The 13,302-nt window shown below is 41.8% G+C and overlaps 1 protein-coding gene across 13 annotated transcripts in view; it reads right to left on the reverse strand.

The window, feature by feature from the left end:
* The window catches only part of LOC139346894 (sickle tail protein homolog), a 108,073-nt gene that overhangs the window by 70,003 nt on the left and 24,768 nt on the right, over positions 1-13,302 (reverse strand). The window lies entirely within an intron of this gene.

A 13,302-nucleotide genomic window follows, 5' to 3' on the forward strand; every position in this document is an offset into this window, starting at 1 on the left:
ACTGAAACAACTCCTATATCCTGTGACATGGGCAACGGGTATTGTGCATATTTTTACAGCCATATAAGTGCTTGAAGTAAAAAAGGACTGTTATGGGCATCTCGTGATCTGCCAACTCAGGCAGTGATTTAATTTAACAAACTCTTACAAATACACAATGCACACACTGTCAAATGCCTCATAATGTGAAAAAGTAGCATCTTTTGATTCACAGCTTTCAGCTCTTCACTGATTCACTGGCTGAGTCTTTATGGCTCTCACTGATAGCATAAACCCATTGACATTCGATCTTGGCCATTGGATCTTGTTCTTGATACTGCATGATTTTATTGGTACCACAACATAGACTTTATAAAACATGGATGTAGTCTCTGTTGACTCACTTATGGAGCCTGCCTCGAGTGGCCATTTGAGGAACTGCAGTTTTTGGCTTTATTTTTCAGCCCTTGAGGTTGCTGCTTGGACTACACTTGCAATCACCAAATCTTTGACCCCAGAGTTCGAGAAGCTGCGGTACAATTTTTTGAACAAAAGCGAATATGAGAGCTAAAATGACACTAGGCTGGTTAGGTCAAAGTATGAAGCAAAACTGGAATACATGGATTGTTTTTGAGCCCGTTGATCTTTTCTGTAATAGCACTGAAGCCTTAAATCCACAAGAATCTTATCTCTAGCAGCTGGGTTCTGATATTGTTATGAACACAGATATGCCCTCTATGCACTTTGGCATTCAAGCTTTTTATGCTTCCAATAACAACTCTGTGTTTGAAGACTGCACTTCTTTATAGGACAATTTCTAATGTCAATAACCACTGGGCAGTGAGTGTGTGTGAAATGGCTGACAATAATGCCGGGTCGCCAGCTGGTTTAGGCGGTGAACCTGTCAGATCAGGCTCCTCTCCTCTCCCACCTTGTTCCACATCTGTCCGTCACTCACTCCATCTCTTCTCCTCTATTATGTAACACTTTCAAATCATTGCGAGTGCAGCCCAGCAAACAATATTTGTAAATACATGTTTTTCACTGTCATAGAAATGTGATTCGCAATCAGGTTTATTGAGTAATACAAAACATTTAGCGTAATTGTGTTTGGCCTGTAAGTGCACTTCAGTGCCATCTGGTGCAATATAAGAATTATTGGTCTTAATATAATATATAATTTAGATTGGCCGAGAATAATGAGGCTAAAATATTTATTAGATTTTTTATGTCAAAAGAAAAATGAACAAACATGTTTTCCCCAAAAGCAAGGGATTTATAGCTAGTTGCAGTGCTGCATCTGCTTTTCAAAATATTTATTATGCAAAACGTCTGCAAGGAACCTGAAGATAAAGGGTCAGGATTAGGGTTGGGGTTAGGGGGTTAGGGTTAAAGATATAAGTAATTTGCCTATCGATAAAAGCACACTTCATTACTACTCTGGAAAATGTTTCAACAATGAATAATTGATGATTGCTGGTTGCACATCACATTAACTGCCAGCTGTCGCACTGTGAACCATGGGCCTCAATCAGCAACTTTTGAAGATGTTCTATTCCGATTTCAGGGGATCGCGCAACAACAAACAAATGTGTTATGAATGAATGCAGCGCTGAGAAACATTTGGTCCCGATGACAATTAAAATTCTGTCTCCGAGAGCATAAAGAGAGGAAGAGCAGAGGAGGTAAAGAGAGAAAAAATGAGTTTACACTACTTTCTCATTACATCTGCAGCATTTCTGTGGCTCCTTATGGTCACAGCGTGAAGCCATCTATACATCTGCAAATAAATCTGAGATCACATAAACTCACAAAACAGGAGTCACACTGCTTTTAGCATGCTGATATAATTTTGCTCCTGTCTCTCTAATTTAATTATTAGAATGTTTTATCACCAAATTACACTTTCCCATTAATTGCCAAATTATTTCCGGCAATATTTAGTTAAATCAACTTGACTTGTTCTAAAGTGCTTGTACTAACAAGCAGGGAAGTGTAAATAAAGATGAAGAACACTTAATGCTGTGATTACAGCAAAACACAAAACAGTGTTGTCACACAAGTGTTGCAGGCAAATGCAGAATTCATCGACTTGTAGTTTCTCATAATGAAATAATGTGTTTTAATTGCATGTTGTCTGAGCCAAGCTTTTAGTTTGAGACAGGACAGGAAGTCAAGAGAGAGAAAGGGCTGCAGAGAGCCGTTTAATGGCCTCGAGGGAAGAATAAAGTTGACCAGTATGGGGTGTGGAAACTTTCAGGATGTTTGGGCAAGGTTTGGACAGACAGTATGCAGGGAGCTGCACAGGTCAGTGCCATCACCAAAGCCCTGCAGCCCAGCATCTGTTCTCTGAATACAACAAGCCTGCAGGGACAGACGCACATCCACACAGTGGAGCCGTTGTCACCCAGGAAATCCATGCGTTATCTGTCCTGATGCATATATTGATATATTCATGTACCTGTGCTGCTGTCAAAGTGGGATGAAACAATGAAACATATTGAAACAGAGTACATGGCTTTCGTCCCATGCAAAGAATACACACTGCCCTGTTACCCAAACGATCATATTTGATTTCCATCCTTGTTTCACCGCCTGTTGTATAACGTCAGAATGGGTTCTGCCTGTTGTGCCTAACATTGTCTTTTTCTTCAGTCTCTCTGGTCATAAGAAATCAAATATTACATAACATGGGACGTTAGATAAGAGTTTCTGATGCCTATCACAACCCATCTACATTCTTCTGCTGGGCATCTTGCAAAATTGGTGGGGAGGGATCATGACAAATGGTTGTTTGGCTGAGTTTAATTCAAGGAGACAATTGCAGCAGAGAAACAGACTCTACAAATAATGGCTGCAAACAATTGACTTCTTGTACGGCCAAAATAATCTGATTTAAAATGTGTTTCCACTGTTTCTCTTGGAACAGCATCAAAAGTATAGTAATGAAGGGATTAAATCTTTTTATCCTGTCACTCGGTTGGATGGTCTATTAAATTTGCTCCCACTACTCCAAAATTGATAACATATTCACCCTTTTTGATTTAATTCTTGTGATGACTTGGAACAAGCGTGGCAAGACTGGAGATAAAACTCAAACAAAAAATGGTGAGTTTAGGGAAATCACAAAATTCTTGTGTGCATCCCAGTTTTCTGTGAAGAATTAAATCTCCAGCTGTTAACATCAGTTTAGTCCCCCCCCCCCCCCCCCCCCACACCCTCCCCCATTCTCTCCCCACAGCTCTGGCTAAAATGCTGCGTCAGTCTCATGATAGCTTTAGCTGCCTAGCTGGAAAGCATGCATGTCTTACCCATGACTTCATCACAAAGCCAAACCGTATTATTCCCCTTTTGAAAAATCCCCAGATTTAAGAGAGGGTGGGGGAGGAGTACATTTGATCCCTGATTTAAAGTTTCTAGTGTTTAATACTGTAAGAATGTACCAAAGATGCTCAGAGGCACAGGGCGGCTGTCAAACCCATCTCAGTGTTTCATATTCAGGGGAAAGGAAACTTGGCAAAAAAAAGTGAAGTTTTTAGTCACAGCCTAATTGAACAAGCTGTGCTAGCAGGGATAAAATGAATAAACGTCAAATCAAACTCTTTGACAAACCGCATGAGAGGCATAAAGCTACACCAGGACTGCAACTCCAGTGTGGGCATAATGAATCAAGCTCAACTTGAAATCCTATTAGCTGTACAGCTGGGGGCGCTACATGCCAGCAGCTATTGAACCCTCCTCTGTAGAGTGGAAGAAACTCACTACACTTTCGCCGAAGTGTTGTGAAGTGTAATTAAGTGAAGCGATAGGAAACCTGCTCACCATCAACATCTGAAGACGAGGGGATTCCATATGTGGCCAGGAAGTCTGTTTTATTTCCAGCTGTGCAATAAGCACACATTGCAGTGCAGCAGGAATAAATCTTCCATGCGCTGCACGAACATGTCGGAGTAAAGAACAGACAACCTGAATCTCTATACTCTCAGGTGCTCATACAGATTATCAGTACTATTAATAGGTCAAAGAAAGCATGATTTCAGAAACAAGGAGGTAAAACTACAATTAGGTGTCGAATTAGAGGCAACAGAGAAGCAAAATGGCAAAGTCAGACAAATAATTGAGGATAAAATGATAGAAACAGGTATCTGTGTTATGAATTCGCCCCCTTAATTACTTCCTTACACACAACCAGCAATTTATAATTCAGTGCACATGGGTCACGGTGGTTGTAATGGCTTCAGAGCAGGGCGAGGGTGTACCTGACAGTCATTACGTTAACTATGACAGGCCGAGACCCCGCTGAGCACGACAATTACAGCACAATGTCTGTCTGTTCTGCTGGCAAATGAGGAACATTTAAAAACTCTCTCTCCCTCACACACACACACAAACACACACACACACGCAGTTATTAACTGGTTGGATGTTGCAGCGCCCTTTAAGAACAAGCACTTGGTGCACTTGGCTGCTTTGTTGCTGATTTGGAGCACCATGATATATCCTTTAAATCTGTATCTTTCTAATTAATCTATAATGAATGTGATTACTTTGGCCTTAAGGTCCTCCTTGGGGCTGAGATAAGCATAGATCAGATCAACAAACAAACGGTACACAAACTGTATTTCTTGTTTATTAAATTTGTAATTAATTTCAGTTCATCTAATTTTTGACATCTCATTTTATTCCTCTCTCCTTAATTGATGATATATTATTGTGTTTTTAATTGCTTATTGTATTTAAATGGCACTCTTTGCCTATGTAAAGCACTTTGGATTGCCCCAAGTTTGAAAAGGGCTGTATAAATGTAGAAAAGCTGCCTTTCCTTGCCTTAATGAAATCCAATACTATACCATCTATATATTACACTGCCAATAAAAAGTCCTTTGAGTGGTTACTTATGAATACTGTGTTCATTACCCTCACTACCGAAAGCCTGAAGCAGCACAGCTCATGAACACTGAGAGACTCCCACAAAAAAAATCTCTCTCCTGACTCCTGGCATCTATTTCTAAAAGCAAAACCACACACAAGCTACTGAGTCTGAGGAGAAACTGGAACAGTTTGCCTTTGCAAATAAACCTAGTCTCGATTTTTTGTTGAGCAAACGCTGACAAAGTTCACACACTCCTGCTACAGAGGGGAATGCCTGAGTTATCAGTTTCATAATTAGACAGAGAAACAGTCACGGCAACAGTTGCTCGGAGTGAATACAACTTCTGTGTCTCATCTTGCAAACCTAAAGCTGCCCTTTGCCGAAAGAGAGGCTTACTCAGTTCTACTTGAGCCATCATTCATTATCCATGCATTGCAGCAGGTATAGTAACCATAATGTAGGGCGCATTCTTGTGGAAAGCTTAGTTGCTGCTGGGAAACAGACACCACCACAGCGGTCTATAAAACCTCCGTAACAACCTCACATGTAACTACAACTGTGGGTAAACACACTTTCCTCATTTCACATTCAGCACGTACCTTTATTAAATACACGTTGATACATGCACCTGCCTGAAGTGTGCGTTGTGCTCTCAGCACTGTGACTGCAAGTCAACACACACACAGATGAACGCGACCAAGAAGTGATGCAGCCAAGAAACAAAAAGAAGAGAATCAAAGGCAAAGTACAGACCAGCTCTGTCTTGCTTTTTTTTCCCTCCTGCAACTTTTTAATTTCTCCTCTTCATCCTTCAGCCTCCCTCTCCCAGGACAGAAAGAGAGGGAGAGAAAAAGAGGGCCATACATCAGTAAGATTTAATGCTGCCTCATCCTGCTCAGCGCTCGTATCACATGGTGTACATCATCAATAATCTTTACGAGCCAGTGCCTTGGCTAAAACACAAGGGTAATGTGTTGCTCCTGCTGGAACCGCACTCCAACCCAGGAACTTATTTTCAGTCTTTATTTTCTGCTCTTAATTGCATCATAACATTAAAAAAAGGCCACTGAGAATTTAATGGTGTTCTCCGTCTGAAATGTGATATTGACACAGGATGCTGAGAAATGGTATTTGTACGGTTGCATGTAGAGTCTTATATTTGGATCAAAGATGAAGAGTCATCAACAAGCTGTTCTCTAAGAATTTCAAGTTTCCTTTCATCCTTGTTTGCTGACTGTCACAGCAGATACTGTACGTTCACAGGCTGTTGTCACTTTCGGCGTTGGAAACTGGGACAGACAAGGGCAGTTTTGAGGCACTAGACGCTGCTGTTGCAGAAAAGTGGCACAGAAAACAGGGTAATGTCAAGAGGAAAATCCAAAATTACCATGGTGCTCCAGACATGCATGATGCTTCTATTTTTGAATTTCTAACTAGCATTTACAGAGCAGAAAGTGAAGATGTTCTATTCCAGTGTGGATATGACGTATGATATAGCCATGTCCCTTTGCAAAGCTCAGGAGTAAATCCAGAAATAAACCAACTAAGTGCCTGTTCTGTCCTCAACAATGAATAGAGACGTGACTGTTGTTGTTCCCGCAAGTTCCTTGACCATAAACCGTGACTGTGCTTTCAAGAAATGCCCTCAGAAGCTTTATGCCCTGTCAGACAACTCAAAACTCTCATAGCGCTTCTACTGAGCTCACTGAACTTCTCATTCGGGAGGTGACCTTCACAAAAAGAGGCATTTCAATAGAGAAAAAAGAACAAGCTAAACAACTGGAGAAAGAATGTGGTTTGACTCAAACCTCTGGACACATTTCTGGAGCGGTGATTGATTTTTTTGTAATCCTAGATATGATTATGAGGACATTTAACCACACGGTGTCAGCTAAAGGTCAGAGGGTCCTGAACCTTTCTGACCCAGGATTTCACAGCTTCACTTTCATGTCTCTCATGGCTTGAGGTAATGAAAACAATCTCTTAGTCTCTGAGAAAGTGACAGGGAAGGAAATTTAGCTCGCAGATGGAGTGGCGGTTTCTATTCTGGTTTACAAAAAGAAATAAAAGAATAATTGTAGTTAATGGAGACAGTAACCATGTGGTTGTCTCAGTAATGTGAAGATGCCTGGAATCTAGAAATCACTCACCATATCGCATCACACAATATCACATGGGTCTTGTTTATCATACATTCACTCCTGCCTACAGACACATCACATGTCTTATAATCATCTGTACAGCAGGAGGTAGCTTCCCCATGGTGGATCATGTGGTACACTCTCATACAGTAGGATGACACCATTCGTCACTTATTTAAACACTGAAAGACTTGGATATCAACAGGTTTTTGGATATGCACAATGCTGACCTTTTCGAGAAATGGCTGAACGAATGAAAGAGGGAGGCTGTCTTCATTAATCAGAGTATGCAGAGCTGCATGTTGACAAGAATAATAGTGGAATATTAATTTTCACTAGTCATGTAAGCAGCTTAGTAGAAACAGAGGCCAAAAAACGGAGTATTTTATGCATACAAACATAGCCATTGTGTTCAATTTATTACGCATCTCGTTTGTTCCTGTGTCTTTATGCTAACCTAAGCTAATTGTCGCCTAGCTCTAGCACCATGGTCTTGTCAAATATAAGAAACGGTTAAGGGACATTACTCGAGGTAAAACTATATCTTGTTTTTACATTTTGGTAGTTTGCTTCTGTGTATGCATTGAACAAATGAGATACACTGTGAACTTTAGACCTAGCTGGCTTATTTTCCTCCTGCTTCCAGCTTTTATGCTAGCTACGCTAATCAACCCCTGGCTTCAGCTACATGATTAGCATATAGACATGAGAGTGGTATCGATCTCCTCATTGAATTAGCATATTTCTAAAAAACGATAACTCTTCCATTAATTTCATCCAACCTTGAACTCAACTCTTTTCTAATCAGTATGCTACATAGACGCAAAATTATTTTAATGACCTCATCCAAATATTCTTGTCGCAGATGATCACAGATGGGTACCGCCAGCAACACTAAATATTAATGTTTGCCCCTGAAACAACATGTTGACGTGAAAGAAATGAACACAGCTGGAGATTCAATTTGTCTTCTGAACGATGGAGATAAAAGTGTGCGAATATTTAGCAGTTTGTGCATAAGGCAATGTGTATGCTTGTTCGCTCACGCCCACACAGACAGACCAACCAACACACACATACCACATCACGTTCGCCTGGAGGTCAAAAGGGTTTAAGAGGGGAGGTGGAGATATTGATTTCTCTGTCGAGTGACTTTGAGAGGAAACCCTGAGGGAGGTCTTCGCATCCGCTTACACCCCTCAGATGGGTGAATTAACCACACTTATGCTTTGGGCTAGAACATGCACACACTTTACATTACATTGAAAAAACAATTTAGCAGCGAGATGTCTGGTATGAAGGAATTTCATGCCACATTTGCAGTATTAGCTTTGAAGACTTGAAGCCAAACTAACAGACCACACTGCAAAGTAAATATGCAAAAGATGTAGACAGGGTAATCAGTTTGACTTCAACAAGTGAAAACCTTGGGACTTGAAAGTCAGGGTGGGCATAAAAGAGATTAAGGCTTTTGTTTTATCCTTAATCTGACATGGAGAGAAAGCCAATCCCCTCTGCTGTTTCTCTTTAAGAGCGGCACAGCCTCAGAAATCAGGAAGAAGCAACATTGCCCCAAGCTACACCCTGAAAGAAAAACACACACCAGACCCAACAGGGGGACTCACAATATACACTCATGAGTATCCACATAACCAAAACTCTTTCTTCTTGCTCAGTGGCCCGATAACTGTCTGTTTCTGTTTGAATGGATGAGTCACATCTACTCATTTTCTGAACAAAGACCCCAGGTCCGTGAACACATCATTAACTCACCTACTCCCATGCTTCTGATGACTCACTGGACTCTCCAGTCACTGGGTACTTATTGACGAGCCAAAGACAAAGGTGAGTTGTCTCCCACAGCTGAGAAAACATCGAGGCATTGTCACTTCCTACCTCGTGGCATTTGGAGAAAAAGCTCTTTAGAAACTTTTTTAGCCTCTCCTAATTGACTTTAGTCAATAGAGGAACTGACTAAATAGACAATAAACGCCTTTCCCTTTTAATTACATTTAGACTCGTGTTTCAAAACTCCTCATTTCTGCTGTTTTGCTGCTGCTCTCCTGTGGCCCTCTTGCTGATTCTATTGAGTTGTCTTCTACATTTCTCTTGCAACAGCTGTGAAGGTAATGGGAGGTAAATGGTATGAATCCATACAGTTAAAGTTTGTGATTGTGCGATTCAAAGTATGCGTGTGTTGGGGTGGGGGGTGGGGGGAGCTTCCTTGAAATCAACCTCCTACTTACAGACCTCAATTTTGGCACATTTCCATTACACAGTTCCAGCTCTACTCGACTCGGTTCTACTCTACTCTACTTGGTTTGGTTGAGTTTCCATTACAATTGAGTACTTCATAGTACCTCCTCAACGTAGGCGGGGTCGTCATACCACGGCTGTGCGAAACTGCCATGACGTCAATTTGTACGCGACGCAAACAGAGCGGACCACAGTGATATTTTACGAGCAGCCATTTCCCTCGAGTGAGAATAAAGAATAAAGTCAGTGGTTGCTGTTGCCCGGTGTTACAATGAAGGGGGCGGGATTGTTTTTCCGGTGTTGGACGTCGCAGACCAGTGACGACACTCTCCGGCCAATCAGTGGCCGACAGGCTGTTGATGTCACACATATAGTAACGCTTCTACTCGCTTGGAACCTCGCCAGAGCAGGTACTAAAAATAGTATCGGGTACCAGGTACTATCCCTAATGGAAACACAAAACAACCAGGCAGAGTCGAGTCGAGCCGCGCTAGTGGAAATGTGGCATTAGTCAGCTCAATCACACAAAAAAAGGAAAGTCTGGATTAATCAAAAGACCTAACTCTCTCAAATTCCAGTTTGGTACATTCAAGACACCGGACACCATGTCAGAAACTTGGAAGATACAACTCTGCAACAGATATGTACATAAAAAGGTAATTAAAATGGATTTCTGAAGAATCAGAACTGCATATCCATTTTGTGGCCCAATTGAAGTGGCGTATTTCACAGTCTCAATAATGCAAACAGTCTGCCTGATAGTTGTCAAAGCAGAAAAAACCTCAACGAGACAACTGGGGGTTTAAAGAGTCACGAGAGGCTGCAATTAATGTAATCCCTACTCTTGGCTTCAGTGTCAAAGAAACGGGTGATCACATCCCAATCCTCAAACTCGTTCCCATTACACTAAGCTGTTTTTTTCAACTTTTTTCCAAAAGGAAGTAAGACAGCATCAGCGAAAAAAGACAGTCACAGATACAAACCACTCAGACTCTCAGCAGTGAGTGTTTGACACAGTGTACTATAAAGTGAGCATGTAGGAGCATGTAACACGTCTCCAGCCAGTGATTCATATCTATACGCTGTTAACGCTGTTGTCAATGGGTAGAAGTACACATGTACATTAATATACTCAGGGCTGCAATAAACCCTGACACTTGAAAACAAGCTGAAGCAACTGTGCACATACTGATGTGGTAACAAATCTTGCAAAACCATATCAGACAAGAAGCAACATAACACAAGTGCTTGTTTCCGTGTCTGGATGAGTAAAGAAAACGCAGACAAACCTCATGGAGCCCCCTCCCTCCCCAATCATGGCGCTCTCTGTTGCTCCTATTGACTCACCTTCTCAATCACCCGAAGGTGAGGTCATCCAAAAATCTGAGCAGTGACTTTATCTCAAGGGCATCTTGAAAACAACTCCTTGCATGATGGGGCATGGGATCAAAGGACACATGCGGTTGCACAAGAGGTGAAATACTTTCAAGCTGATCCAGACACAAAGCGAAGAAAGAGTCTGGGAGGTTTGGAGAAAGCAAAGATAGGAGAGCAAGAAAGAGGTTAAGTCCTTAACCTTTCCAGATGTTTTCATCAGCTGGGCAGCCTTGCCCAGTTACTTCACAATAATCTGTGTTTACATCTGGTTCTGAAGAAATAACACCATCCCCCTCTTACAAATGAAAAACTGGAGATGATGAGTAATTAAACACACCATTCCTTCATTCAGGACACTCTTGGTAGCTTGAGGCGGCTAATGTTAGCTATTGTTGGCTAAACTTTGGGTGTGGCTCAAACATTCTGGATTGACAAGGATTCAACTGGGACTGAAACATCATTATTGAACTTTTGTGGCGTGAAATAAATGTGCAAGCGTTACCTTTCCCATTTAAGCTAAATGTAGGTAGACACAGTTGACATTGCAGAGGGAGTTCACATACTTGATGCCTCTTCTAGCATTATCTCCTAATTGAGACTTTCGGCAGCAGTGGCTGCTGTTCAACAGCAGTTACACAGAGGAAAAATACCTCATATATTATTATTATTATTATTATTTATTTATTTATTTATTTTTTCTATAAACTTTAATGGCCAACACTGGTGCCCGGCCTCACTAATGCTCTTGTTGCTGAATGGGAGCAAATCCCTGCAGCCAGTTTCAGATCTTGTGGCAAACCTTCTAAGAAGCACAGAGGCCCTTAAGTTTTGGAGTGCAATGTTTTTGCCATGGAGTGTATATAATAATAAAGTACTAATGAAGTATGCATATAAATATGTACATCCAGGATAAGAGATGCCTTGAAGGAAGATGCCAAACTGTTCCTGATCAGTGGTGTGACGCAATGTCATACAGTATCAAAAGAACTTGAATCTGCACTTGAGACTCATATTATACCCTCTCTGGACAGGAAATGTCAAACGGATTTCACTTTTGGTGGAAGCTGCCACTTTAAGACTGAAATTGGGCCCTTTGGCGAGCAGCAGTCAGCTCTGAAGCTTTCACACAGTGGAAATGTCACCTGTCACACGCACTTATCGTCTGCCAGCGCAGTGTGCATCAGCTCTGTGTGACCCTGTGGGCCCTTGCTTTAGCTGCCGTCATGCCCTGTAACTGGCATTAGCTGGGAAGATGGAGACCTGGCACGGTCTGAACCCCCCACATTAACCACCCTTGTTTGTGTACAAGCCATAAGTGGATAGGGAATATGATGAGCTGCCCATTAGCCTGCAGTGAAAGGGTATTTAATTGTGTTGGCCTATTTAAAATCCAAATACTTAAGCAGCACATGGTTCCGTGTTGCCAAAAGCAGTTCCCCAAAGTGAAGACCTTGCATGGCATGTAAAAATAAAGTGTTACATATCAAAGGGTTGTGGAACCAGCATACTGTATAGCTGGTTTCTAGAGAGACTGGACTGTTGGAGCACTGGCTTTTCAATGAGGAACTTCAAAGTTAGTGCATAACAAGAAGTGCACAGAGTTCTCGATGTCTCCAAACTCACACCTAAAAACTCACACTAGGACAGAGGCGAAATGCAGAGAATACACACAGTTCATTTATTCTTTTTGATGGTCTTTTGTGAGTTTATGCGTTTGTGTGTGTGGGCGGACGTGGCACCCTTCAATGACTGATTCATCCGCTGTCAAAACACGACAGGCAAAAAAAAAAAAAAAGGAACGAAGAGGAGACAGACGCAGGGAGAAACAAAAGTGTAGAGGGTGTTAGAGGGAAGAAAGACAAAGGGACGCAAGAAAGTCAGCAAAAGATAAGCGATGAGCGAGGGAGGACATGAGAAAAAAAAGTGAGAAAAGACACAGAAACATAGATGGTAAAAAGAAGGGTTGGATCACTTTCCATGTCCTTTCCATTAACACTTTTAGGTACGATTTCAGATTCTTTTTTAAAGTTTACTTAACTCTATCAGTGTTGCTTCAACCCACATTTTGGACCAAACGAACTGAAGGCACACTGACCCCGAACCTTGACAAGTGAATCAGCTCTGTGGAAGGCCATTTATTTGTGTAAAGAGGAGAATGGAAGATGCACAGACAAGAACATCTGGTTTCCAGTGCAAACCTGCCCCCTTATAACCCATAACCTGTCTTTACTGCAGGGAGGGACTCACACACAGACACAGCTCAAGACCTGTTGATTTCCCAGCATGCCCTGCTTGCATTCCTGACCTCCTTCTGTCACTCTCTTACTTGACTCACCCCTGTTGCCTTCATCTACACACTTAAACCCCCCTTAGACTTCCCAACTGCTGTCTTTGAGTACAAGCTGAACACTCAAGCGTGATTCAGGAATGATTGACAGGAAACATGTCGACGGATGGGGAAAAAAATGACCGGTCTGTCAATCAGACTCTGAGCAGCTGCTAACAGTGTATGCACAAACTCATCCTCTACACAATCTTGGTCAAGTTGCCTTTGAGAGTGTGAGATGACTGTGAACTGACAAAACCATGAAAGCTGGCGTCCTGCAGAGCTGGGAATCTGGCGAGAAGGCCAAGTGGGAATGATAAGACCGCTTTCCTCAACCTCTTGGCCCCCAT

The sequence above is a fragment of the Chaetodon trifascialis genome, chromosome 18 (genome assembly GCF_039877785.1).
Source record: "Chaetodon trifascialis isolate fChaTrf1 chromosome 18, fChaTrf1.hap1, whole genome shotgun sequence".
Classification (NCBI taxonomy): domain Eukaryota; kingdom Metazoa; phylum Chordata; class Actinopteri; order Chaetodontiformes; family Chaetodontidae; genus Chaetodon; species Chaetodon trifascialis.